Here is a 26,354-nt window from a genome sequence, read left to right on the forward strand (position 1 = left end):
GAAAAGAAGGGTACCTGGAAAGAAGAAGAAGGTGAGGAGTTAGGGGAGGGGGTAACTTCAGAATCTGATTCATCTGACAAAGAGAGCACTGATTCAACTAACAGACCTGACAGATTGCGACGCCTAAAGAAAGTGATGGCCACCCCACAGCAGGTACAAGAGCTAGTAGCTGCCGTACAAAACTTAAATCTGGAAATGCAGAACCTAAAGGCTGCTAATGCCACCCTACAACAGCGGCTGACGGACCGAGAAAGACTCTCACCGGACTTACCTCCGCTCCCACTGGTGTCAGGGAAATTTGACGGCTCCCCAAAGAAAGTCAAAGAGTTTCTGGATGCATGTAATTTACATTTTTCTTTTCGCACACAGACCTTTGCCTCTGACCACGCAATGGTAGGATTTATGATTACACACATGACCGGGAACGCCTTAGCCTGGGCTACTCCACTTGTTAATCTACCGGACCCTGTACTTCAAGATTTCAATGCCTTTAGAAATCTACTACAACAAACTTTTCTACGAACTGAAAGTACTTTCCTTGCCTCAGAAGATCTGCTTGACATTAGACAGGGTAGCTCAGATCTTCTAACCTACATTACTACCTTTAAACAAGTGGCCGCCGAAGCGGGTTGGCAAGAGCAGGCCCAGTATGCGATATTCCGGAGGGGTTTAAGGGAAGATCTCAAGGACGAGCTAGCACGAATAGAAAGACCTGGATCTTTTGCAGAGCTCCTTACCGCGACCCTGCGGATCGATTTCAGAATGTCAGAAAGACGTCAAGAGAAGAAAAGATGGAAATCGAGCGCACCCCCTCTCTGGGATTCATCATCCTCATCGGTACCCTTCCAACGACCCACTAAAGAAGAACCCATGCAGATCGGAATGGCTCGAGCACCACTTACACCAGAGGAGCGAAAAAGGCGAAGAGAGAACTCCCTGTGTATGTACTGTGGGTCGCCTTCCCACTTACTCAGAGATTGTCCTGATGTACCAATCAGAAAGTCGGGAAACGTGCGCCCTCGGTAAATGTTGGGACACATAACCGAGGGGCCGTTTACAGTCCCTATGCTCCTCTCTCAGTATCTTCAACTGAAGTCTCTGAAGATTCACGGTTGATGGTGCTTACAGTCACTCTCAGAATCGACTCGAAGGAAGTCACCACTTTAGCCCTACTTGATTGTGGGGCTGCAGGAAATTTCATGGACATCCAATGGGCAGACAGGCAAGGAATCAAGAGAATTGCTAAACAAGAAAATCAGAAAGTCGAAGGGGTGGATGGCAAGCCCCTGAGTTCGGGCATGATTACTCACACCACCATAGCTCTTACCTTGTCTGTCCAAAAACACGTTGAAAGTATCACATTTGATCTCATAAGAGCAGCCCACTTCCCCATTATTCTGGGTATCTGCTGGTTACGCAGACACAATCCCAAAATCGACTGGTCTGGTAATCTGTTAGACTTTCAATCTTCGTATTGCAAGACGGAATGCTTGCCTGAACCCGAATTCGAGATGGTAAAGACCTCCAACAGCTGTGAAGTCCGAACAGTACATTGTCTACCACGCTACCTTGAGGAATTCAACGATGTGGTAACAGAAAAGATACCCATCGAACTCCCACCACATCGCCCTGAAGATTGCTGCATAGATCTAACCCCAGGAGCTTTGGTGCCTTTTGGGAGGATGTTTTCCCTGACTGTAGAAGAGAAACAATACCTTCGAGAATATCTGGATCACAACATGGAAAACAGACTCATCAGACCATCAAAATCACCCGCCGGAGCCTCACTATTTTTCATCTCTAAGAAAGGATCTAAGGAACTGAGGCCGTGTATAGATTATCGCGGTCTCAACCAAGTCACCATCAAGGATAGATACCCCATGTCTTTGATCACCGAAATCCTACAAGCAGTTCATGGAGCCAAGATCTTCACTAAACTTGATCTAAGAAATGCCTACCACCTCCTTCGGGTCCAAGACGGGGACGAATGGAAAACGGCGTTCCGGACCCCATTCAGCCTTTTTGAGTACAGAGTAATGCCTTTTGGGTTAGTTAACGCTCCATCTATATTCCAACGATTTATGGACCGACTATTTTCGGATCTTCTGTGTCAAACCACCTTGGTATATCTAGACGACATTCTTATCTTCTCCAAAACTCCGGAAGATCATGAAAGGCACGTCAAAGAAGTTTTTCATAGGCTTCAAACAAATCCTTTGTCTGTCAAACTTACTAAGTGCGTATTCGCAGTCTCCTCCATCACTTATCTCGGGTTCATACTCTCGGACCAGGGAATCGCCATGGATCCCTACAAGGTGTCTTCCATCCTGGAATGGCCTTCTCCGACTTCTGTCAAAGAGGTCCAACGGTTTTTGGGTTTGGCTAATTTCTATAGGAGGTTCATCCCAAACTTTTCTCAAAAAATCCTACCTATCACTTCTCTTCTAAAGAAGACGACAACATCATTCAAATGGTCTATCGAGGCCGAAAAGAGTTTCAAGACCCTCAAGAACGCTTTCTGCTCAGCCCCCATCCTACAGCAACCTAACCAACACCGGCCCTTCATTTTGGAGACGGACGCTTCCTCAGCAGCTATAGGAGCTGTCCTACTTCAAGAGATACAGAATGTTGAACATCCAGTGGCTTACTTCTCCAAAACCTTAACCACCAGTCAAAGGAATTATTCAGTCATAGAACGAGAGTTGCTAGCCATGAAAGCTGCATGTTTGGAATGGCGTCACCTCCTCCAGGGAGGAGAGTTTCCATTCACCATTCGGACGGATCATAAAAACTTACAGGTCCTAAAACAATTTGAGTGCTACAACACCCGACAGGCGCGATGGGCACATTTTTTCGCACAATTCGATTTTCGTATCACCTACATTCCAGGCAAACTGAACTTGGTAGCAGACTCGCTTTCCCGCCGAAGCGACTACCTGTCAGAGACAGAGATGTCTACCGAATACATGTTCCCCAAGCCAAAAATCATTGGTGTGGTTTCATCATTCCTCAGACAAGTACAAGAGGACTCTGGAGGTCGCTTCGAGTTGGAAAAACACCCCAAAAACGTGTCTTATGAAGTGAGAAAAGGTCTGTATCTAGTCAAGGGAAAACTGTACCTACCCACACAATCTTTCCGCAAAATGGCACTAAACTGGTGCCATGACTCCAAATTAGCGGGTCATCGAGGAGGAACCAACACTTTCGAATATCTCCAACGACACTTCTATTGGCCAAAGATGAAAGAGGATGTAGATCGATATGTTCAGTCCTGCATTGTCTGTCTTCGGAACAAATCTTCACGCCAACGACCGATCGGTCTCCTCAATCCATGTGAAGTGCCCAAGAGTCCCTGGAGCACCATCTCTACTGATTTTATCGTGGATTTACCCCCATCTCAAGGTTATACATGTATTATGGTAGTAGTGGACTCATTCATCAAACTAGCTCATTTTTCTCCACTACCAGGGGTTCCCACTGCGGATAAGATGGCAGACATATTTCTCCAAGACATCTTTCGGTTGCATGGTATGCCAAATAAGATAATATCGGACCGCGGTAGTCAATACACCTCCCGGTTCTGGAAGGCAGTATGTACCAGACTAGGGATCGAAAGAGCTCTCACTTCAGGTTTTCATCCACAATCCAATGGACAAACAGAACGATTGAACGGAACGCTAGAGCAGTATCTACGGTGCTTCATCAATTCCCAACAAGATAACTGGAATACCTTGCTCCCACTAGCAGAATTCTCCTATAATAATTCAGTACATTCTGCTATCGGGTATAGTCCTTTTTTTTGCACCTACAGATACCATCCTCGTTCCATACTTCCTGTCTCTGATCTTTCTTCTAATTTACCCGCTGTTGATTCATCCCTCTCTCTTCTCAAGGAAACCCATAAGAAGGCACAGGAAGGCCTTCGATCGGCTCAAGCGCGCTATTGCGTTCAAGCCAATAAACATCGTCGGCCGGTTCCGGGGTGGGAAGTAGGAACGAGAGTAATGCTTTCCACTAGATATCTCCCTCGCTGGGTCCATCCCTCCAAACTTTCTCCAAGTTTCTAGGGCCATATGAGATAATCCAAAAGATCAACCCAGTGGCCTTTCGTTTACGACTACCCACTACACTAAAGAGGGTTCACCCTGTATTTCATGCCTCTCAACTCAAGTCTTTTCAGTCTGACCCTTGGGCACGTCGGGCTAAACAAAACCCGATCCCTCGGGGTTCCTCGCAGACAGAGTTAGAAGTGGCCCAACTCTGTGACTCAAGATATCGCAGGGGTAGATTGGAGTATTTAGTCAAGTGGAAAGGCTATCCATCCTCAGAAAATTCTTGGGAACCCATCACTCACATTAATGCACCGTTCTTGCTTCGCAAGTTCCATTTTTTTCACCCGGGGAAGCCAGGGGGTGGAGCCTATCGGAGGGGGCATACTGTCACATCACGGAATACCTGACGTTTGTGGAACCGATGGCGACACGAACGCTAGTTTCGTTTTCATTTACCTCCGTTTTGGCCACGCCCCCTTTTCCTACATTTTTCTCCCCTCTGCCCTGATTTCATTGGTTGTGACGCTCCCCGACTCGGACTCTTTACCAGCTCCTTCCGGGTCGGGGATGCGTCGCAACGCTTCCGGGTTTTCGTATCCCTGAGCCTTGCTGCTAGTTTCCCGTTCGCCTCCCCCTTGCCAGCTACTACTTCCATTCCTTTTTGTTTTGTAGTACTGCGCCTTTCTGGGCGCCGCTTTTTTCCACCTATATTTCCGATTTAACTAGCCTTTCTTTGTTTTCCCTTTTCCCGTAACTTTTCTTACACCCACCTTCTTCGCCTCCTTCCAGTCTGTTACCCCCCTTCCTTCCTTCTACGTTCTACCCTTTTCCGTCTTCCCTTTCTTGTTTTCCTTATTTTTTTTATATCTTTTTTACCAGGTCTTTCCTTCCTTTCTCACTCCTTGTTCCTTTGGGTATCTCTACCATTGCCCTGCCGTGTACCAGACCCTTGCCTGTTCTCCGGATTGCCTATTCTTGCCGCCTAAAGATACCTGCCTATTACTCACCGTGTACCAGACTCCTGCCTGCATTTGGACTGCCTTTGTTTATCGATTTGAGTTCAGACGCCTGTGTTTGTTCCTGGTTGTCTGTGGACTACTGCCCTTCCAAGGCATCACCCCACGGAATACTTCCGGTCTACAGTTCTACTCACCTTTCCGGAGACCAATCTACGAACAATATAGGATTTAGGGGTTTTTTGTGCCTTATAGGCTTTTTCCCCTCCTAGGCGATTCCGGGAGAGGAGCCCCCTGGTCTTCCTTATTGGAGACACGGTGGCTTCCTTTCGGGGCCGTCCTTACCTCCATAAAAAAAAAGAACCTTCCAGGAGAAGAGAAAAGAAGGGTACCTGGAAAGAAGAAGAAGGTGAGGAGTTAGGGGAGGGGGTAACTTCAGAATCTGATTCATCTGACAAAGAGAGCACTGATTCAACTAACAGACCTGACAACGTCTGCCAAATATCGGTACATCCTCGCATGTCCAGGTGCTGCTATTATATGCAAGTGAAGCCTTGTATGCTGAGTGCCGGTACATCCTTGCAAGTCCAGGTTCTGCTATCATATGAGAGGGAAGCCTCGATGCCAAGTACCGGTATATCCTCGCAAGTTCAGGTTCTACCATCATATGCAAGTGAAGCCTCATATACCAAGTACCAGTACATCCCCACAAGTCCAGGTTCTGCTATCATATGCAAGTGAAGCCTTGTATGCCAATTATCGATACAGCATTGCAAGTCCAGGTTCTGCTATAATTTACAAGTGAAGCCTCGTATGCCAAGTATAAGCACATTCTCGCAAGTCCTAGATCTGCTAACATATGCAAGTGAAGCCTCACATGCCAATTGCTGGTACATCCTCGCAAGTCCAGGTTATGCTATCATATACAAGTGAACCCTTGTATGCCAAGTATCTGTAGATCCTTGCAAGGCCATATCATATGCAAGTGAAGCCTCATGTGCCAAGTATCGGTACATCCTCGCAAGTCCAGGTTCTGCTATCATATGCAAGTGAAGCCTCACATGCCAAGTGCCGGTACATCCTCGCAAGTCCAGGTTCTGCTATCATATACAAGTGAAGCCTCGTATGCCAAGTATCAGTACATCCTTGCAAGGCCATATCATATGCAAGTGAAGCCTCATGTGCCAAGTATCGGTACATCCTCGCAAGTCCAGGTTCTGCTATCATATGCAAGTGAAGCCTCGTATGCCAAGTAACGGTGCATCCTGGCAAGTCCAGGTCCTGCTATCCTATGCAAGTGAAACCTTGTATGCCGAGTACCGGTACATCCTCGCATGTCCAGGTGCTGCTATTATATGCAAGTGAAGCCTTGTATGCTGAGTGCCGGTACATCCTTGCAAGTCCAGGTTCTGCTATCATATGAGAGGGAAACCTCGATGCCAAGTACTGGTATATCCTCGCAAGTTCAGGTTCTACTATCATATGCAAGTGAAGCTTCGTATATCAAGTATCGGTACATCCTTGCAAGTCCAGGTTCTGCTGTCATATGCAAGTGAAGACTTGTATGCCAAGTACTGGTACAGCCTCGCAAGTTCAGGTTCTGCTATCATATGCAAGTGAAGCCTCATATGCCAAGTACTGGTACATCCTCACAAGTCCGGGTTCTGCTATCATATGCAAGTGAAGCCACGTAAGCCAAATATCGGTACATCCTCGCATGTCCAAGTGCTGGTATCACATGAAAGTGAAGTCTTGTATGCCAAGTAACGGTGCATCCTCGCAAGTCCAGGTCCTGCTATCCTATGCAAGTGAAACCTTGTATGCCGAGTACCGGTACATCCTCGCAAGTTCAGGTTCTGCTATCATATGCAAGTGAAGCCTCATATGCCAAGTACCGGTACATCCTCACAAGTCCAGGTTCTGCTGTCATATGCAAGTGAAGCCACGTATGCCAAATATCGGTACATCCTTGCATGTCCAAGTGCTGGTATCAAATGAAAGTGAAGTCTTGTATGCCAAGTCCCAGTAAATCCTCGCAAGTCCAGGTTCTGCTATCATATGAAAGTGAAGCCTTGTATGCCGAGTACCGGTACATCCTCGCAAGTCCAGGTTCTGCTATCAAATAAGAAGGAAGCCTCAATGCCAAGTACCGGTACACACTCGCAAGTCCAGGTTCTACCATCATATGCAAGTGAAGCCTTGTCTGCCAAGTACTGGTACATCCTCGCAAGTTCAGGTTCTGCAGTCATATACAACTGAAGCCTTGTATGCCAAGTACTGGTACATCCTCGCAAGTCTAACTTCTGCTATCATAGGCATATTGCATGTGGAGAATAGGAGGGGTGACCTCCAAGCGGGCAGCATTCCTGTACAGCACACAGCATTAGTGAATAGACTCATGAGAGCGAGTATTATGACTCCCGGTAGTCAGTACAGCAAGGCAGTAAAATAGAGGCATTATTTCAAATGTGTTCATGAAAAAGAACCACGCCACAATGAGTGCGAGGAACAGTTCGGGTTCGAATGGAGTATGAACATGTTGCTTTTTATGAAGATAAAGTGCACTGCGTAAAAAAATGAATTTATTGCAGAGGACGAGTAAGTAAGCTTACATGTAGGCTCAGCAATATGTAAACACAGGATACACAGAGATACAAAGGAATAAAAGGTGTCAGCTTAAAAATAAGGAATACTCTTGCAAACCAGAAGAATGAATGTGTTCACAGTAGGACAGCCTCATAGGGTGACCTAATGTGTTTAGAAGTGTTAAGTGGCACTAGAGTTTTAGAGGTGCCCAGGAGAAATAGTTCAAAGAAAGAACCATGTTTGGTCTAATGATAGACATTGGGACTGTGTGTCCATAGAGCAAAGACAGAAAAAGGATGCATACATATTAAAAGGCTGAGGACGGCTTTTTAAGATTACAAATGTGGTGTTGTTTCAGCAGCTTTTGAGGAGAATGTGTTATGATTGGCTGTGGAATAAGTGCAATAGGCATGTACCAGTGGTGGTTATTTAAATGTGTAAGGCGCACATCAGCCCATGGGCATTGTGGCGCTGGTACAGAAGGTTCAATGGTATAGGCAGAGGAATACATTGAACAAGGGAAAACATTAGTATATGGATGGCATTAGTGAAATGCTAAATAGTTTAGTAGGTAGCATTTAGACAGTTTAGCTATTCATCGTGGTGAGATCATAAAGAGTCTTGGTTAAACAAGAAGGTTTTTCAGCATTTTGAGGAAGGCAGTGTAGGATTTTTCATTTCCTAGTGCTGTGGGCAGTGCATTTCAGCTTTGGAAGAGCCAGATGGCTAAAGCTGGACCCTCCAGTTATGGACCTTTAAAAGGCAGACATACATATTATCGGACTGGCCAGGTGGGTCGGATGGATTAGTTGAGAGTGATCCTCCTTGATAAATTACGGTAATTTAGTATTGGTGCGTACTGTATTTTTGGAAATGAATAAGCAATTCCTGGTAGGGAGGAAAGGCTTAGATGCATGGATAACCTTTTATTTATTTATTTATTTATTAGAAACTCTAGAGCACACAATAGCCCTTAGGCATCGTGGTGCTGTTACAAAGAAGAGACTTGCAGGTTACAAAGAAAGTGGAATGCATAGTGGTTACATGCCGCAGCTTTGCTTGTGGTTATAGGACAAATAATATACAATGCAGTTACAGTGGATTAGTTACATGTTTAGCTTACATGGGATACAGCAGAAGTTGAGTAAATACATGGCATAGTGGTTAATTGGGCAGCAGAGGGGAATACTTACAGATCCTGCTGGGAGAACTAGTAGCGGCAGTTGAACAGGGTAGTTTTGAGGGTTTTGCGAAAAATGAGGAGGGATGGTTCTGCTCCAAGTTCACTAGGGAGAGCATTCCATAGTTTGGGAGCTATGTGGGGGAAGCCTAGACCTCCGGCATTAGCTCTTTTGATTAGTGAGACTTGCAGTTAGGTGACGTGGTGACTTCTTTTTGGGTCGGGTAGAACTGACTCTCTTGATAGTATCAGTTCGATATGCTTGTGCTGTATGACCTCATGCATTTGTGCGTGATGGTTAGGATTTTGAAATTCACCCGTTCCTGCACGGGTAGCCAGTGAGCAGCTTGGCTGGCTTGAGTAATGTGTACTCTTTTGAGAATGCTGATGGCTGCACGCAGCATTGTTCTGCACTATTTAGAGCCTGTTGAGATGTTTTGCTAAGGTGCCTGCACGGATGGCGTTGTAGTAGTCCAACGTAACTCAGATAGTGGCATGGGCAATGGATAAGCAGTTTTGTGGGGAAAGGAAGGGTCTGATGGCATTAATGAGCTTGGTAGTGAGGCTGAGGCTGAGGCAATGACACTTAATGATAAGTGCAACAGAAGAGGTTATAGCATTAACCTGGCATGACACAGGCAGGGGTGAGTCAAGTAACACTCATAGGGTTTGTTTTTACAGCTGCAAAGACAGTGTTGGGATTGAAGGAGGCTTTGGTGAATATCATGAGAAACAGCGTGATTCTACACAGTCTTTTAAACTAGCGTGCGGGCAGGGGCAGGCATGGCCTTTGCAGCTGAATGGTCTGATTTTATTCGTGATCTCTATTACTTCTGATTTAGAGATTTCTCTGAAGTTGAAAGGTGTTATTAGATCCTTTGTGGCCTCTTTTTCGGGGAGTTTCAGGATAGCATAATGTACTGAGTGAGGGTTTTTGGGGTGCTCTTAAAATTTCTTTTAAAGGAGCTCCACCTTGTGTAGTAAGACAGACTGTATGGTGTTGCACCAGGGTTGGTCTTTTATGATTTCTTGGGTCTTGGCGGCTGGCATGGAGACAATTCTTTCAAAAATAGTGAAAAGCTCTTTTTTTGATTCAGAACTGACAGTTGAGATTCTGTCATTATAGGATTCAGATGGTTGAGGAAAGGATTGGATGACAAAGCCTAAAGCATAATGATGTTGTTTAGGTTATCAAGGAAAACATGTTTTGTTCATTTTGAGACATGCACCATTTAAATATGGACATAATTCTGAAGGCATGAAAAAGGCAGAAGGCTGATGAGATTGTTTGGGAAAAAAAGAAAGGATTTTATTATTGTGGCAAAAGTGTGGTAATATAGACAGCTGTGTGACCTAGTGGAAAAATTATGAAAATATTTAATAAATGCAGGCCCAGGGCATGAACATTTATGAATAAGAGGAGGAGACAGATGACTTCCATGTAATTAGAGGCAGCCATAAAGTAGGGAAACATGGCGAATGATTAAGGAGCAAACAAAATGAAATAAGAATCATGAAGGACAGTAATGGTTCAGATACAAAGATTTAGGTTAAACAACGTCACAGATGACGGTATACCTAGACAGGGCTCAATGGAATATAAAGTGGTACTTTCCTTAAAGCATAACACAGTAAAAAGAAAGGAAGTATGTTTTAGAATACATGACAAAAATGAAATGAATTCTCAAATATAAATGAAAAAGGATTAGAAAAAGGATTAAAAACGTTAGGTAGACTTTGGGCCTTTTTGGCACAGGACAAGAAAAATGAATTGGGAAAAGATGAAAATGATTGACTTATCTTAAATAAAAAATCAATAAAAGAGAAATTGAGGAAGGGAACGATTCGACAAATGAATAAAGGGATAGGGAGTAAACCCAGAAGCATAAAACGGGTAAAAAAAAGTAAAACAATTGAAAACAAATAGCACTGATGAAAAATCTTGGCTGACAATAAAAAATAGCGTAGAGTAATACAAGATATCATTACCCATGGAGAATAAGGAAAAGGGTATGGTTCACCAAGAATTGGGTCAACAATACAAAGAAAATTGTGCACAAAGCCAATTTAAGAAAATATACTGAGGTAAGTAAAAAACATTTTTTTGAGTGCCTGTAACGATTTTGATTTATGTTACATATAAAAGTAATGGATCTTGCATGGAAGCACGAGAAATGTGTGCATGGCCTTTAATAGGGAGAAAAAGAGGAAAAGGTAAGTACTGGTTCACGCTAAAAGGGTGTGGACACACACTTGATCAGTACTAAAAGTAAGAGGATCCATGTGAGTATACAGAAAAAGGGGTAGTAAGAGACAAAATGGGCCTCATTACGAGTTTCGAGGTAGCCATGGTGCTATTAGCCCCATGGCTGCCTCCAAACCCGGGTCCGGGTCCAGGTAGTCAGAATGGGGACTTACCGGGTCATTCCGACCTTGGAGGACCTGGTAAGTCCCCATTCTGAAAACCATTCCCCACTCCCATTCGAGCCCCCATAGGGCTCAATGGGAATGGGGAAGGAGCTAATAGCGGGCCCGTTATTAGCTCCATGGTCCCTTAGCGAGACTCGCTAAGGGACCTTGGAATGCGGCAGTAGGGGGTTAACGGCACCGGCATCCTTACCGGTGCCGTTAACCCCCTACCGCCATACTTGTAATGAGGCCCAATATCTTCGAGTGTCTAGCCGTTTTTTCCCAAGATAGGTGCAATCAGGTGTGGAAAGAGTAGAAAATAGATGACAGCATGGCCATTTCAGACAACCGCAGAAAACAAAAGTCAGTGGGTAATTACTTTTGTGTTCATAATGCCAAAGAAGGTTGATTTGGCAGGGATATACAATTATTTAGAATACGCAAACACTGTTGTTTACGATATACTTAGTGAGAATTGGTGCCATAGTCTCGAAAAATTGGGGTAGATTTGATTAAGTTAGGCAGGGATGTGTACAGCGAAACGCCTCTGTTTTTCTCAACAGGATGAAAGTAAAGCAAAGTACAAGCAAAGATCATGGTCCAACGTAATCAAAAGAAAAATGACGAAAATGAATGCATGAAGAACGTGCTGCTTAGCTGGAAGAACGTGCTACTAAGCTGAAGAAATAACAAAGTCTAAACATTGCACATTATCTAGGGTTGTTGAAAAGAAGTTGTTTATGTGCAGTAGACAATGATCAAGAAAGCATTTTTTGTTAGCAGACAAAGGAGGAAGGGGTTTAAGTTAGAAAGAAAACTTGACCCCCTTGCCAGTCCCCGAATGACTTTTGTCTCTATTTTGATTTCCTACAGACAACGGGGATCGCCAAGAACATCTTTGTCTACTATGGATGTGCATAGAAGACAAGAAAAGAAGAAGATGTCTTTCTTTAATTGTGATTTTTATTTCATTAGGGTTACATGTGTCACCCTCAGGAGACAAATGTGTACCATGAAGAACCTGCTGTTATATTGTTGTACAAAAAACAAACCAGGTTACAACAGGCTGACCACACAGTAAATGATGTTGGGTGTTGCTTGTCTAAGAGGCAGGATTTACCCATAAAATGTTTTAAATGAAAAATGAAAAAAATTGTTTTTCTAGGAGGCAGGGAAGTTCAAAAGACATGATAGACTGTAGTGTGTTTAGGAGGTAATGTAAGATTCCTAGAATATGAAACCAAAGAGTTGTTTAAGGGATGGGTTGGTAGGAAATTTGATATTAAAAAAGACATGCTTAATTTGAAAAAGAAACTCATTCAGTTTTATATTACAGATGGACAATGAGGGACCTATATGGGGCAGAATAAATCGGCCGTAGGAGCAGAGCGAGGTCATCTAGGAATCCATTGAGTGCTCAAAACTACAGTCACATTTGCTAAAGCCTGCAGAAACTCCCCCCTTCTTGTGTCTCCGGTGCAAATGCAAGTGTTCCATGCTTACATGATCATTGTGCGAAAGTTGAACTTTTTGTGAAAAAGAAAAAAGACAATGGACTTTTGGCCTAAGCATCAAAAAGGCCTGGGAAACTGGCTACGAAACAGCTCAAAAGAAAGGACAAAGGCGACAGGACACAGATGGTCCACAGATGCCAAACCAAGATGAGTCGGGTGGAAGATTTATCAACAGCAAGAGAATAAAAAATGAACACATACACGTGGGAAAAAATGCATGGATAAGCATGATGTGAGCAAATATGATATCTTGAGAGGGGAGTAGCAGGAAAAAAATGTGGACGATAAGACACAATATGGCTAAAGCGTTTGATGGGACTGTTGGGTTGCTTCAAGTTGATGACTATCTCTCAAAAAATGCATAACGGCTATACATTTTCTGAAACATATAGTTAGTTTAAAGTAAATTGAGGAATGGAGGTGGGGTTCAGATAAAAGAAGATAAAAGAAGTTTAGGGACACACATGTTTATTTTAAGGAGGATAATGTGTTAGTATTGACAATTGTAGGATTGTGATAGAATATCTTTTAGATAAGTATCAAGGAGGGTGTAAATGGGTATGGTTGAAAGTAATTGTTTAACAACTAAGAACTTTCAATATGGGGGTATGAAGAGGAGGTACTGACAACTGAATGCAGTGGGGGGCAGCCCTCCTCACTTAAACTATGCATAGAAATCCGGGTGGTTGATCTAGGCCTTCAAATATGCAAAATCTGAGATCAGAGTGCTTAAAACGTGAGTGCTTCAAATTGTGCTATGTTTATAAAGTCAAAAATGCTTTAAATCAAGAATGGTGTAGTGAGTAGGGCAGGATACAGAATATGTACTATACAAATAGGGTAGAAAATGACCAAGTGGTAAAATATGACCAGACATGAAAGAATTCACCATTTTGTGGACCGGCCACCCCTTTAATTCAAACCTTGTCTTTAACAACAAATAGAAGGTATTTAATTAAGCACATATTTGTAGACAGTGTTGAAATAAGTCAGCCTCCTGTACCAGAACTCCAAGGCCAAATATCTCATCTGACAATGTTCCCTGTGGAATCAGATAACAGTCCGGGACCAGACAGCTAACGATGCAGTTGTCTGGGTTTCTTAGCAAAAGGACACAGCTGCCTGCACAAATAAGGGTAGCTAGAACCGGAAATCCAGTGGCGAGTGCCAAAATGTATCTCAAATTGAAGGTTAAGCATAGAATGACTAATCGCCAGGTGTGACATTATTGTCAATAGAAAGCTTTGCGTTTAACGTGTATTTAAAAAAGGTGGGGGTTAGTTTTCTCACTCAGAAAAAATATATAAACAGCTTTGACTTCTGCATAGGGGCTGAGTTCCTGTACTTTACATGATGCATCGTGTGTGTCGGTATGGCCTGAATAAACCTGATCTCCCTGAAAAAAGCCTGCGTCAGTCTCATAGTATGCTATCTGAGTATTTTTCTGAGTGTTGAGAGCCCAGGAGAGCCCAGGAGCACCTATTAGAGCCCAGAAGAGGTACAGAAGAGCACAGGGGGGGTCCAAGATCTCCTGAACACAAGTATCTGTACATCCTCGCAAGTACAGGTTCTGCTATGATATGCAAGTGAAGCCTTGTATGCCAAGTACTAGCACATCCTCGCAAGTCCGGGATCTGCTATCATATGCAAGCGAAGCCTTGTATGCCAAGTACTGGCACATCCTCGCAAGTCCGGGATCTGCTATCATATGCAAGTGAAGCCTTGTATGCCCGGTACTGGCACACCCTCGCAAGTCCAGGTTCTGCTATCATAGGCAAGTGACGCCTCATATGCCAAGTACCGGCACATCTTCACAAATCCAGCTTCTGCTATCATCTGCAGGTGAAGCCTTGTATGCCAAATATTGGTACATCCTCGCAAGTCCAGGTTCTACTATCATATGCAAGTGGAGCCTCGTATGCCAAGTACTGGTACGTCCTCACAAGTCCAGGTTCTGCTATCATATGCAAGTGAAGCCTCGTATATCAAGTATCGGTACATCCTTGCAAGTCCAGGTTCTGCTACCATATGCAAGTGAAGAATTGTATGCCAAGTACTGGTACAGCCTCGCAAGTCAAGGTTCTGCAGTCATATACAAGTGAAGCCTCTTATGCCAAGTACCGGTACATCCTCCCAATTACAGGTACTGCTATCATATGCAAGTGAAGCCTCGTATACCAAATATTGGTACATCCTCGCAAGTCCAGGTTCTGCTACCATATGCAAGTGAAGCCTTGTTAGCCAAGTAACGGTACATCCACGCCAATCCAGGTTCTGCTATTATATGCAACTGAAGCCTCATCTGCCAAGTACCAGTTCATCCTTGCAAGTCCAGTTTCTGTTATCATATGCAAGTCAAGCCTTGTATGCCAAGTAACGGTATATCCTCGCAAGTCTAGGTTCTGCTATCATATGCAAGTGAAGCCTTGTATACAAAGTATCAGTACATCCTCACAAGTCCATATCATACCAAGTATCGGTACAATCTCGCAAGTCCAGGTTCTGCTGTCATATGCAGTGAGACTTGTATGCCGAGTACTGAAAAATCCTCGCAGGTCCAGGTTCTGCTTTCATATGCAAGTGAAGCCTCATATGCCAAGTATCAGTGCATCCTCGCAAGTTCAGGTCCTGCTATTTATATGCCAAGTATTGGTTCGTCCTCACAAAGTGAAGTCTCAAATGCTCAAGTGCAACTCTCTTATGGCATATAAGCTTCATATGAGAGGAACAGGTGCATCCTCACAAATCTAGCTGTTGTCATTATATGTCCCGTGCGGCCTCAAATACTGCTGTACTAGGTCTTGTGCCAGAAACAAGCACATCCTGACATGTCCAGGTGCAGCCAGCATATGCCAATGAGGCCTCAAATGCCCAAGTACATGTGCCTAATGCCACACAAGGCCCCTAAAACAGCTTCCTTAAAGGCATGATCTAGTAAAAATGTTTATTGTCCCTACGGGTCGGCCATGTTTTTTTAAGCCTAAGTGGCTCGATTTTAGAAAACTTTCCTATGGACCTTACCCGAGTTTTCGTCCATTAAACGCACGCGAAAACAAGCACCAGGGAGCCGCCATTTTCTGATAATCCTATCTTTTCCCCGATCGCCCTGGCTGACCTGCTTTTGCGGCACTAAATCAATTCCCCCGCCCCTGAGCCTGTCATCAGCAGACACGTACTGCCCATTTCACAACGCCAAAGCACGTCTCGTGTCAACATTCGCTGCGCTTCAGCTAATGACGTGTCACCATGGAAATGGCAGGACGCCTCTCTCCTCAATAAGTATAAACAGACCGTTTCACAACACACAGCAGCCGATTTTCGATTCCATTCCTCTCTCTGTGTTACTTTGAGTATTCTGTGACTCGTTTCTGTGCTCTGGTCAGCTACCTTCGCCGCTTGTAGCCCGTGCGAACAGATACTAGTACCACCGCTATAAATTATTTTAGTTTGTTTAACACACAATGGCTACAATAATGCCCTACATGTACGAGCCCGAGTATACCGAGGAGGAACTACTGGGAAGGGAAACAGGCGAAAACGATGGGGATTCGGACGGCAGTTGGCAGGACGAATCAACAGATGAAGAGCCTGGGCCTAGTTGCATGGACGGCGTCTCCACCTGGTGCATATGCAATCGGTGCGAGCTAATGCCAACTGAGGACGAGAACTGCTGCTGCCGAGAAAACTCTGGATGCCTGGCCTACATTTCGGAAGGCGAGTCACGACCGCAATGCATCACCGAGCTGCCAGACTTCAGGGCAGCCTGCCTCACACGGGCCGTGTTGAGAATAATGATGGTGCTTATGCACGAACTTCAAGCAACTGTTCATCCTCGTAATCCGAGTAACGAGTAAGTATACTCTGCTTGTCATGCCACTCCTATTTCATGGTCTTCTACTATATCCAAAATTACATCTACATATCATTGTAAGCATTTAAGTCGTTGAATAGTGTGCATTGTCTAGATAGCATTTGTCCGTGTAAAATGCCATTAGTTACAAGAATTGTCATTGACAACAAACGTTTATTAAACTTATCTTGGTCATTTAAAAACAGTTTGTTTCATTCCTTTTCACAGGTGGTACAGGCTGGTGGCCTATCGTTCCTTCACATGGTGGCTTCACGGGAAGCTTGGACACCGCGTTCGAAGAGTGATACCCGCCTGTGCCGTTCGTGCCATTAGAGAAACGTTCCCGAGTGACAGCGGTCAGTACAGGGGATTTTCTCTCGCTGTGCTGCAACCTGACCTGTATAATCTTTAAAGTCTTGTATTTTTGTGTCATGAAAATAAGATACAAAATAAAACACCACATATATTTTAACAACGGTTGTCTCGATTTTTTAAATGAATCAAGTGTGTCTCCATTCAAGGATGGACGTCAGACATCTGTGCTCCGAATGGGTGAAGGTCTGATAGCTGTGAAGCAGGGTGGTGACTATCTATCTAAGCTAACATAACATATTCTCGATAATGCATGCACTAAAACACACTTGTTCAAAGTCTTTCAGTAGGTTATGTCTCTATAAAAGTCACACATATATCTATACTAACATTTACCATTGGATTATACAGTCTTGACCACTATAATACACCGGTTGAAGTGTGGGTCTGTGCTCACAAGAATCTCCGGTATGTGGCATTTGTTATTGATAACCAACGATAAACTATCATTGATATAAAGGCGATATATTGTATATTGATATAAAGGCGGTTCGCGCCGGTGGATGAGCGCTGGCATGGGGAGCTGTCAGGGGCGCGAAAGGCCAAGGTGCCAAACTGCATGTACACTTCAAAAGGTAGACCACGCCAAGGGGCCATTGTTCACATGGTCTCCTCAGACCCCGTGTCTCCAGGCAGGCCTCCGCTGAGGCAGGCCGCCCCCCTGCAATACACATAAGTGTGTCTCCATTCAGCAGTCTTCCTGTGCCTTATCTGCACGCCCCAGGCCCATCCATCCCACCCTCCTCTATCAAAGGCGGTTCACACCCGGGGATGAGCGCTGGCATGGGGGGCTGTCAGGGGCGCGAAAGGCCAAGGTGCCAAACTGCATGTACACTTCAAAAGGTGTCCCACGACAAGGGGCCATCGGTCACATGGCCTCCTCAGACCCCGTGTCTCCAGGCAGGCCTCCCCTTCAAGCAGGCCGCCCCCCTAATACCACGACATACATACGTCATTCATTCACAAACACACCCCAGTTTCTAATACTTTAAAAACCACTCGATATGTCTCATGAGAACATCTTTGTGCTTTGCAAGTCAACTCCTGAACGTGCTACCTGGGAGCCACTGAGATCTATGCTAATCTGCTCGTCGTCGTGCTATCCGTGAACTTCTGTGACCGCTTTGAGCATACCCATCAGTGCGCTACCTGTGGCCATCCACCTATTCTCCCGCAACATACTGCTCTGCTTGCTGAATCCAACTGTTTGTTGGTCAAGGTAAGGCCATGTATCCTGGTCATATTTCACAGATTTTTAAATTTCTATCTATTTTCGAGTAGAGTACACAATAGTGCTATGTTCATTGGTCTCATTGCTATTGACTTGAGTTTCCATTGCTATGCTATCAATAGATCTATTTATTTTCATCTGTGTCTATTGTCATTGAATTGCATCCTTCGGGGGTCCAGTCTATAATGTAAGCATGTTTCCTTCTCGTGCAAGACAGAACATCCAAGGGACGAGTCACATGTTCAGATTTCAGTCACATCAATTATACATTTCTTCAACTTATGCAAATACTAAGCAGCACATAATGAACTGGTATAGTTCCTGCGACCAAAACAAACCTTGCATTGATCATTGTATGATTCATTTACTTTTGTATCAAATCTTTACTCTTGAATATTGTATAATAATGTCGATATTTACTTTTCAGATTTATCAACAATGCCTGCCTGTTCGATTAGCGGTTGCCCTTCGAAGACCCATGCGAAATCTGAAGGAACTACAATGCATGTATTCCCGAAAACTGTTGATCGAATAAGAGAATGGGTCAGACATTGCGTATATCCACTGGATGAGCTGGAAAGTAGAGTCCAACAAGTCTTAGAGGACAAGAGGGGTGATCGATACCACATCTGCAGCTGGCACTTTTCCTTGGACATGTACACAACTTCTTGGGTAACAAAGAAGAATAAACGGCGAACGACACGGAAATTGCTCGAAAACGCTATTCCCACTCTATTCGTCCACATTCCGCCACCGGTGAGTCAAGTGTCCGGATTTAGCTTTCGGCCTTGCGGTAGTGTGTAGCCGAATGGATTAATTGATATTGTAGGTGTTCTATCCCTTGTAATAATTTCGATATTGATATGAGTGTATAGTTTTTTGAATAATGACATTTATCAATATATTCTTTTTCGATTTCATAACCCACAAACACAATGTATATATATGGGGACAGGGAACTGTGCTGTATTGAGCATTTTTCAAGTATTCTGTCGGCTTACATGGCTATTTTTAATATTGGCATTTCATTATCAATCATTAATTGACCTTTACAACTTCTTGACTATCCCTTGAATCAGAAGCAAGAACATTCTACATCCTTGACGTGGTTGCAGTTATCAACCACTTCTAGCGCGTATCAGGTAATCTTACTAGGCTAATCCGCTACAGACTTGTTTTATGCATGTCAAGTAATAGTTTTATTCTATCGTGTAATTATTTTACCGAATGTTTGGTTACTGCTTTCCAATTGATATACACCTTAGTTATCGTCCACTGTTGTTTGTTTTCAGTTATAATTAGTGTTATCCATACTAATGCAAGTACTGTCTTTCAGGGAGATGCTGAAGCGTCCGCCACATCTACAACATTTCTAGATGTTTTTCAACATCAGGAGGTATGGATACTGACAGCTCCATCGAGCATCATCATCAGAGCTGGAATTCTTGTCGTTTGATTGTTCTACACAATGTTTCATTCGTGGTTAGCCGTTGATCTGTACCTGTGCTGTCGACCCCAGGTGTGTGTTATGTTTTCACAATTTTAATCCTCACTAATGCAAGTAATATGTTTCAGGCAGTTGATGGAGCGTCAACCCCTGCACTTGATGCAGAGCCTGACATTCAAGTATACAAATCGGCGCAACAGCTTTCGGAAGTGCACACTACATTTGCAACATCCATAGATATTCTTCAGCAGCACGAGGTATGGATAATGACAGCTCCATCATGCGTGATCATATAACGTGATTCCATTTGCTATACTTTCTTCCCTATTAACGCAAGTGCTGTGCTTCAGGGAGACGACGAAGCTTCCACCACAATCACAACATCTCATTTAGATGATGCAGATGTAAAGGAATCGTTGAAATAAGTCGATGAAATGTGATCATATTTGGATTTTCCTTGATTCTTTTGGACAATGCATCTTTCGCGGTTATCTTTTTATATGTACCTGTGCGTTCGACCCCAAGTGTGTGTTATGTTTCCAATATTGAAAACCATACTAATGCAAGTACTGTGTTTCAGGGAGACAACTGAGCTTCCACCACAATCACAACATCTCGTTTAGATGATGCAGATGTAAAGGAATCGTTGAAATAAGTCGATGAAATGTGATCATATTTGGATTTTCCTTGATTCTTTTGGACAATGCATCATTTGCGGTTATCTCTTTATATGTACCTGTGCCGTCGACCCCAAGTGTGTGTTGTGTTTCCAATATTGAAAAGCATACTAATGCAAGTACTGTGTTTCAGGGAGATGCAGATGCCTCCTCTCCAATACAACCATTCATGGCAGTCCATGCAGAGCCAGAGGTATGGATACTGACACTTCCATCGAAATAGATCATCACTGGTCGAATACTTGTCGTTTGATTGTTGCACACAATGTTTAAATCGTATTTGACTATTGAGATGTACCTGTGTGTTCGCCCTCACGTGTGTTTTATGCTAACAATATTTTGATACATAGTAATGAAAGTACTATTTTTCAGGGAGACGATGGAGCCTCATTCCGTGCTGTCTATGCTGATACAGAAAATATAGTCGTTGCAGCGCAAGAGGAAGGGAGGACATGCGGAAACGAATCGGAGCTATAGCGTTCAGATGGTGAAGGTCGAGTCAAAAAAGTTGCAAAGAAAAAAAAACAAAAAAAGGTTAGTTACAAACAGTTCATAACTTTAAAAAAATGTTTGTGCTGGGGACTATTTATGTTTTTTTCCAGTCAATTCTACTACACTCTATCTTGTGTTCAAACTGAACATCCCTTTTCCAATCTCTCCTCCAGTTACCCGTGGGTGTCAGAACTATACACACACAGACAGTGAAGCGAATGAGAGATGTGGCTTGCCAGACCATGTACACTATGGAGGAACTATTGAGGCAAGGCGTGTTCAGGCTCGAGATGCTCATGTCCAATGGCCAGAACATGAATTAATTGTGTTTGGAGACTACAGCAAAGTTGCATTGGACCATAGCTACAGTGCCACCGCACCACCACAAGAAGATGTTATTGAATGTATTGAAGATAGCTCTGAAGTAGTTGCAGATCAATTTACACAATCTACACCTGCCAAAAATTTGCCACCAAAAAACCTGTCAACATTGTTGTGTTCTCCCATCAATGTTGAAGTAATAGATGTTGAAATGACAGAGAATGAACCAGCCGCAGCATCCATAGACGCATCAGAACTTGATATCAGCGATATTACTTTCCAATGTGTTGAAATCTCCACAACGTCAAAGGCCGAAACAACGTTGACGCAGGATGACAGTCTAATGAAAGAGAGCAAATACATTGTATTCGACAGTTGTTTGATGGAAATTATAAGTATGCTGAAATGTGTGCATTCCATTAGAGGGAAAGTATGTGGGAAGCCATTGATTAATGTGACTCGTCAAATAAAAGGCAGTAACATCAAAATAAATGCCCCCTGTAGATTAAATCATAGGTTCTCATGGTCTGCACAACCGATGCTGGGGAAACTGCCAGCAGGCAATCTACTGTGTGCAGCTGCATCACTTTTTAGTGGCTCCAGTTTTAGAAAGTTAGAGGCTTTCTTTCAGTTTGTGGGACTCCATTTAATTTCTAAAGCGCTATACTACACATACCAACGTGATTATCTGTTTCCGGCCATTAGTGATGCTTGGAAAATTGAACAATTGTCTCTAGCAAGTACATTCGAAGGCAAACGATTCAGGGTAGCCGGCGATGGACAGTGTGACAGCCCTGGATTTTCTGCCAAGTACTGCACCTACCACTTTCAGGACATGGATAGTAAGAGAATTGTGAGTTCGGTGGTCGTGCAGGTAACACAATGTACAGCCTCAGTGGCCATAGAGAAACTAGGTTTTATAAAATCAGTGGAATATCTACAATCGAGGGGAATGCACATCGACCTCATAGCCACGGATAGACACGTTTCAATTGCCAAGACAATGAGAGAGCAGTTCCCACATATTAAACATCAATTTGACGTATGGCATCTTGCTAAATCAATCAATAAGAAAATCTCGGCTGCAGGGAAAAAAAAGGTTTTGAAAGTATTTTGCAGTGGTCACATTCTATCACCAACCATCTTTGGTGGAGCTCAAAAACTTGTGAGGGGTCAGAGGAAATACTACTTGAAAAATGGCGGTCACTGATGCACCACTGTACCAACGTTCACCGCTGGACAGCAAATGAACATTTCCACCAATGTGAACATGGCCCTTTGTCCCCAGAGGAGGCACGGAAGAAGAAGTGGTTGATTCCATCTTCACCGACACACAAAACCATTGAGAAGATTGTTTTCGACAAAACTCTATCAAGAGATTTGAGAGGACTGACAGAATTCTGTCACACAGGAGATTTGGAGGTGTTCCACAATATGTGCCTAAAGTACAGGCCAAAGCGCTTGCATTTTAGCTTTCGGGGCATGAAACATTGCACTCTACTAGTGGTCTTGGCCCATAACAGCAATGTCGGACGTGAACAATCTAGGACTAGGGGTAAAGTAAGGATGCCTCGCTACACTAAGGTGTTTTCAAAACGTAGTAAGCAATGGGTGATCAAACCAGTCTATGATGAAATGCAGTTCGACTTTGTGAAAGGCCTTATTGTTGCTGTGTTAGAGAAGCACAGATATGGAATTTTGGACGTTTCTGTGCAGAGCAGTGATCCATTGCCACCGAACATTGCGACTGTGCCATGCCCACCCGAAGCACAGCTGATTGTGAAGTACAAATCCCGGTTTAAATAATTGCAATACAATTGTCTTTTTGTAAATAAATGTTATTGTACAGTGTACCTGTAAACCTAACCCCTACATTCACCATCATGGGTGGCGAACAAGCTGGGTGTCATCTTTGAATTCTCTCTATTCACCTCACATATGTGTATGTATATATTGTTCTCATGTCTCATCTCATGTAAATGTAAATGCTGCGCACTGTTAACGGAGGGGAGGCTTGCGTATTGCAAATAATAAAACAAACAAACAAACAATAAATCTCACTTTTAATTCAACTCCTGTGGTACTTTATACTTTCCCTGACCTTCCGCCAAAAATAAAATGTCTCAATTTGTGCTTCTAAGCTCGCAGACAACGGGGAAGAAATTGGGGCACTTAGAACGCGCCAGCCAAGCGGGCCGTGGCATTTGGGAGAGAAGCCAGTTTGCATTTGCACATTGAGGCACACTACATAGACAGATTCTAAACTTCAAGTTCTCACAGATGCCTATACTACGTGATGTTGCAAATAAAGAATGCGAAGGACAGCACCCAGATGAGGCCCACAAGTCGCACTGGAAGTATAAGGGTCTATTGTTTTTTGACCTTGAGACAGGGACCATGCCGAAAGAACTACATTTGAAGGGAGTGCGCAATAACGTTAGAGACGATAAGGCAGAAAATTCAGAAACTAGACCGAGTTTCATTTTAGTTCAGTATACGAAAAATCGTTGTCCAGAGCACGGTCCGTTTTACAGACTGCATTACGAAGAGACAAAATGGAAATTTCAAATATAATGTAAGTAAATCTTTACATGCTTTTATACCGGAATGAAGATTTAATGAATGGATGCATGAATAAATGAATGAATGAAGAGCTAGGAAAAGCAAGTAAAACTGTTCGTAGTGGGCACATGGGCATGCAGGTCCACTGGTCTCACCGATCTCGGTCCTTGGCCCAGCCACTTTTCCCTGCACTGCCTACCTGCACTACAGGGCTGTCTCTGTATCCTTCAGCCCCTTCTCCCGGCATTTACCTTGCACTTGCCACCAGCTGGCCCTATTATTTAATTTGTATTCAACTAACCATGTACAGCCCTTCCCCATGCACAATCAGAAAGACACCTGGCCTAGTAGGATCGTTGTCTGTCTGCCCTTGTTCCCCACCTGCCTCGTCACGCCTAGAAACGCTTGAGTATAGGCGCGTTACAAATGCCATATCATATATCATATCATTCCTCACGCATGTAGACTGTCGTTTATCATTGTGTGTTGGCCTCGATTTATCTCGTTACTTTTCGCATTGATTTTAGAGACGAACATACTCCATTGAACTATCCTTGCAAGCAAATAGTTTCTGATCGGCCGTAATAAATAAAATGAGTAATATTAATGAAGTTCAGCTAGCGAGACTAATTATCATTTTTTTGTTTTCATAACAGGTATTTGATCCCTTTCTGCCACTGCCATCTGTTTGAGACACCAGCGGATGGATTCTTCAGCATACACCTGCAGCTTCGTGTCAACAACTGGAGCACGATCACCATATTATGGGACGATCGCCAAGGGCCCACATGCCCTTACGCTGTACTAGTGGCTAGAAGCAACATATCAACCTTTAGGCTGGACTAGTGCCTACTTGATGGAACAGCCTTGCAGTTCACCGTGCTTCCAAAGTGATTCTTTTTATGAAAATGAACACCCTGTGTACCATAAAGGAACAGCGCGTGACTCAAGATGAAACGGAACAGTTATTGCGGATACAGATAAAAGAAAATAAATGGCTTCCGGAGTTCATATGTCAATTGCTGAATATTCTCTAAACATTTAATGTCAAATAAATGTACTTTTCCAAATGTACCGTGCTGCTGTTTCATTTTAAAGTACAGTTTCATATTCCGAATTGTGGCGCGCTGTGTTGTGAGTTGATCTGTGTTGGTTTCCGGGTTCTGTGTGGAGTCGCGCAGAAGACGACTGGGCGCGTTTGCCTACGCAGCACAGTAACGTCACGGGGAGAGGCGGGGAATATGAATGTTTTGATAATGTCAGGCTCAGGGGCGGGGGAATTGATTTAGTGCCGCAAAAGCAGGTCAGCCAGGGCGATCGGGGAAAAGATAGGATTATCAGAAAATGGCGGCTCCCTAGTGCTTGTTTTCGCGTGCGTTTAATGGACGAAAACTCGGGTAAGGTCCATCGGAAAGTTTTCTAAAATCGAGCCACTTAGGCTTAAAAAACATGGCCGACCCGTAGGGTCAATAAATTTTTTTACTAGACCATGCCTTTAATTGTGACTGATTTTGTAGGTCACCTTGTAATGTAAAGTCTGCTTCATGTTGATATCTTTTTTTAGTTTTCAACTGAATTCAAACATAGATTAAAATCAGTAAACAAATAGTGCTGGTTGGAATCCTATACACTAACATGTCATGCTGACTGATAAATGCATCCCTTCGAACATCACTCCAGTGGTAGAACTGTACCAGAAAAAGTAGTGGAATTGTGACCCGGGCGGGGAACAAAGTGCAACACATTTTTCAAGGGTTGCAGCCATGCTGCTTGACAGCCAGTTGATGTGAAACAGATGTCAGTTTAGCTGTAACTTCTATTGGGTGGTAAAGTGGAGAAATGTGCTTTACCTTCATAAAGACAGTTCTGGAATGGTGAAAATGGTTGCAAAAAGTAGTGTAGCTATTAATAGTCCAAAACTAAAAGTAGTGGAACTCCGCTAATGATCGTTCCCGCTCACTTTGACCACTGCTTTAAGTCTGTTTTGAGAAGGGGTGGCGCTCAGAGAAGCTGCCTGACCAAAGCCAGTCCTTATCCAGCCTAGACTGCAACCTTTTCTGCATCAAAGATTGTGTTAAGGGGGTGGTTGTGGCAATATTTCTAATCTAATATAGCATGTTTGGATTGACCCTGGACCTGTGTGAAAAAGAGTGACTTACCCAGAGCCATTGTGCCAACTGCTGCTGACCCTTGACCTGTGAGCTCGCGTTCTGCTGAGGCCATCTTCTGCCACGTTTTCTTGAGTCCTAGCTAAGCTTCCCTTTGAAGATCCTAATAGGGGGGAGCAAGGTAGATGGGGTGTGCCGAAAGGGTTTAGCTTGACACCAGGATTTTCCTGACATCCCCCACCCCAGAGCTGCTGCTTCACTGCATTTTATCTTGGGACGTTTTCCCGAATATTACAGACAGATGTGGACCAGGTAGAGGGGCGTGGATGGTAAAATAGGGGGTGGTGGGCACAGAGTTGGTAGACAGGCAGCTGGGATGTTCCTCACTGCCGGTGCTGCCGGCGGAGAGAGAAAGCAGTAGGAGCCCGCTTCATAGGCCCAGCGGGTGCGCTGTGTGGGAGCTAAAAAAGGACACAACGCGCCAGCGTTTGCTCGTGCCCGGAACTGCCTGTCTTCCGGCCGGGGAGGCCCTTTATCTACAGTACGCCGCACATCGCCGCGCATGCAGGACATGAGGCAGATATAACAGCGGCGATA

Source organism: Ambystoma mexicanum, chromosome 12 (assembly GCF_040938575.1).
Source record: "Ambystoma mexicanum isolate Mex_15411 chromosome 12, UKY_AmexF1_1, whole genome shotgun sequence".
Classification (NCBI taxonomy): Eukaryota; Metazoa; Chordata; class Amphibia; order Caudata; family Ambystomatidae; genus Ambystoma; species Ambystoma mexicanum.